Source organism: Staurois parvus, unplaced genomic scaffold (genome assembly GCF_062004578.1).
Source record: "Staurois parvus isolate SC_StPar_1 unplaced genomic scaffold, SC_StPar_1.0 ptg000719l, whole genome shotgun sequence".
Lineage (NCBI taxonomy): Eukaryota > Metazoa > Chordata > Amphibia > Anura > Ranidae > Staurois > Staurois parvus.
The window spans coordinates 7527943-7531645 of NW_028318515.1; the positions used below are offsets into that span (position 1 = coordinate 7527943).

Consider the following 3703-nt stretch of genomic DNA (forward strand, 5'->3'; position numbering starts at 1 on the left):
CAGAGATCAGGAATGGTAGAGAGGATGAACAGGACAAGTAAGGGTAAGTTGAGGAAAGTGGGAGACTAACCTGCCAGCAGTGTTGGCTGAAATCAGGATGACACCAAACAAAACAACTAAATTGTCACCTTTTTAAATTTTAATGGGCAAACCATTTCTTACCCCATGGACTGGGTGTTTAAATCTGGAGATTTAAAGCTGGAGATTTAAAGCTGATCCAATAAACATATGTGAGAAATCTTATAAGGCTTTTGAATGACATCTATGGTGATGTATCTCTTTCTTTTCCGCTTCCCTCACAGGAACAAACAAGTCCTTTCAAGCCTGGAGACCACATGGCTGTTAAAGCCCTGAATAAGCACAAGGTCCTGGACCCACCTTATTGAGAGCCCACAGTGATAACAGCCGTGACATGTACAGCAGTTCTGACCGATGTATGAATATTTTCAGTACTGTCCAGATTCATTTAAACACTGGGAAAATATGACTAGTATAAAAACGTTGAATGTCACCCAAGAGGATGTGTATGTTACAATATGACATGCGATTCTGAAGAGATTCCCTGGCATTGGTATCTAAGATTTACATAAGGCCCACATCAAACAACCCTATCTCTTCATGACAGGATTTTATGTAAGTCTAATAGAACATGTATTTCAGTACATAACCCAATGACCTGTAATCATGTTTTATCACAGCCCAGTCACATTAAGCATTTCAAAATACCTTTAGGATGGTTGTTTTCTTGTGGAAATATCACATATTCCAGGCAATGTTACTGCAGGGCCTTGTACTTTGAACCTGAGCATCCTTAAGCTACGGAGAAGGATATAAGATCAAGAAGGAACACCGAGATTGTATATCAGATATTACACAGTTTACACTAGCTTAGCTGTATCTACAGGTGAAACTCGAAAAATTAAAATATCATGCAAAAGTTCATTTATTTCAGTAATGCAACTTAAAAGGTGAAACTAATATATGAGATAGACTCATTACATGCAAAGCAAGATAGTTCAAGCCGTGATTTGTCATAATTGTGATGATTATGGCTTACAGTTCATGAAAACCCCAAATCCACAATCTCAGAAAATTAGAATATTGTGAAAAGGTGCAATATTCTAGGCTCAAAGTGTCCCACTCTAATCAGCTAATTAAGCCATAACACCTGCAAAGGGTTCCTGAGCCTTTAAATGATCTCTCAGTCTGGTTCAGTAGGAATCACAATCATGGGAAAGACTGCTGACCTGACAGTTGTGCAGAAAACCATCATTGACACCCTCCATAAGGAGGAAAAGCCTCAAAAGGTAATTGCAAAAGAAGTTGGATGTTCCCAAAGTGCTGTATCAAAGCACATTAATAGAAAGTTATGTGGAAGGGAAAAGTGTGGAAGAAAAAGGTGCACAAACAGCAGGGATGACCGCAGCCTGGAGAGGATTGTCAGGAAAAGGCCATTCAAAAGTGTTGGAGACTTTCACAAGGAGTGGACTGAGGCTGGAGTCAGTGCATCAAGAGCCACCACACACAGACGGATCCTGGACATGGGCTTCAAATGTCGTATTCCTCTTGTCAAGCCGCTCCTGAACAACAAACAACGTCAGAAGTGTCTTACCTGGACTAAAGGAAAACAGACCTGGTCTGTTGCTCAGTGGTCCAAAGTCCTCTTTTCTGATGAGAGCAACTTTTGCATCTCATTTGGAAACCAAGGACCCAGAGTATGGAGGAAGAATGGAGAGGCACACACTGCAAGATGCTTGAAGTCCAGTGTGAAGTTTCCACAGTCTGTGTTGATTTGGGGAGCCATGTCATCTGCTGGTGTTGGTCCACTGTACTTCATTACGTCCAGGGTCAACTCAGTCGTCTACCAGGAAATTTTGGAGCACTTCATGCTTCCTTCTGCAGACGAGCTTTATGGGGATGCTGACTTCATTTTCCAGCAGGACTTGGCACCTGCCCACACTGCCAAAAGCACCAACACCAGGTTCAATGACCATGGGATTACTGTGCTTGATTGGCCAGCAAACTCGCCTGACCTGAACCCCATAGACAATCTATGGGGCATTGCCAAGAGAAAGATGAGAGACATGAGACCGAACAATGCAGAAGAGCTGAAGGCCGCTATTGAAGCATCCTGGTCTTCCATAACACCTCAGCAGTGCCACTGGCTGATAGCTTCCATGCCACGCCGCATTGAGGCAGTAATTGCTGCAAAAGGGGCCCAAACCAAGTACTGAGTACATACACATGCTTATACTTTTCAGAGGTCCAATATTGTTCTATGTGCAATCCTTGTTTTATTGATTGCATGTAATATTCAAATTTTCTGAGATTGTGGATTTGGGGTTTTCATGAGCTGTAAGCCATAATCATCTCAATTATGACAAATCACGGCTTGACCTATCTTGCTTTGCATGTAATGAGTCTATCTCATATATTAGTTTCACCTTTTAAGTTGTATTACTGAAATAAATGAACTTTTGCAAGATATTCTAATTTTTTGAGTTTCACCTGTATTGTTTGTGTGTTAGCATTGGTATTATATAATGCAAGAACTGTTAATGCTCTAGCATGTAGTATGGCAAAAAGTCTTAATCATACTTCTATTGCTTTGCAGGAATTGTTGCTCGACCTCCAAGGAACCCGTAAATCTGTGCTTCAGAATTGAGTGATTATAAACTATTTACTGCTTAAAAATAATTATGGTTGTGACCATTTTGAAGGAATGTGCTGTTTTAATTTAAGTGATCATGCCACCTTTATACAATCACACAAAGGCTTTACAGGAGTAGGCCTCAGGAATTAAACAGGATCTTATCGGTAATTGGTGGGACTGATTATTTGGATGGATACCTGTCCTAGGAAGTTTGAGGCAAATAATTGTAAAGTGTATTCCCAATTTGGTGACAATGGCACGTTCAGTAAATCAATATTGATAAACAGTATGAAGTGTGAATATGTCAGTTGTCACTTTGTGACAAACGGGAGGATGTGAAAGGGTTAATAGTTAACTAACTTTTTCTTTGTGCTTATTAACTGGTTTATTTTACACACAAGATGTTCCTGCAGGATTTGAATGCTGTTATCCAGGCAATATATTTATTGTTTTGAGAAATTGCAGAAGTTACTACCCTGTTGAATTTTTGTTATGACACGACATAGAGTGGTTTACAGAAATCTTTTCTCTGTATTCCAATTGGTGCTTCATGAAAACCTCCTGAAATATTCAGTGTTATCATTTATTACTTAAAGCTTGATCAATAATAAAGAGGTCGAATTTTGCATCACACATCTAGTTGTCTGAATTGCATTATTCCCAAAGTACTTTGAACTTAGGTTTAAAAGCTTGCAGATACAAGAGACAACTATTGGATCTGCATTAAAAGTGTGGTTATCTATTGATTAGAGTACTACACAGCCAGCTCTACTGTCAGATTTCAGAGAGCTGCTCACATGTGAGTTAGATCAATCTGTTCCTGAAGTGTGTTCTGTTATACTCTCTCTCTCCCTTTTACATACTACTAATCTGATTTAAACTTCAAAAGCCGCTTTGATGCAAGTGAAGTCTTAGTAATGACATTCATACATTGGAGTTTAGAAGGCCACAGTAGACATGTTAAAGAATAGTTCATAGACATTACAAATATGAGGGGCATTCAAGTCAAACTGGGACTTTTAATTTTACAGGTATAAAAAGGGATGCCAG

General features: G+C 39.4%; 1 long non-coding RNA gene across 1 annotated transcript; it reads left to right on the forward strand.

The window, feature by feature from the left end:
• Positions 1-304: 304 nt before the first annotated feature.
• On the forward strand, positions 305-3286 carry LOC149445547 (uncharacterized). The gene is made up of 2 exons (XR_016306393.1): positions 305-633; positions 2615-3286. It is a non-coding gene; the product is annotated as an uncharacterized LOC149445547 (long non-coding RNA).
• The last annotated feature ends 417 nt before the right edge of the window (positions 3287-3703 follow it).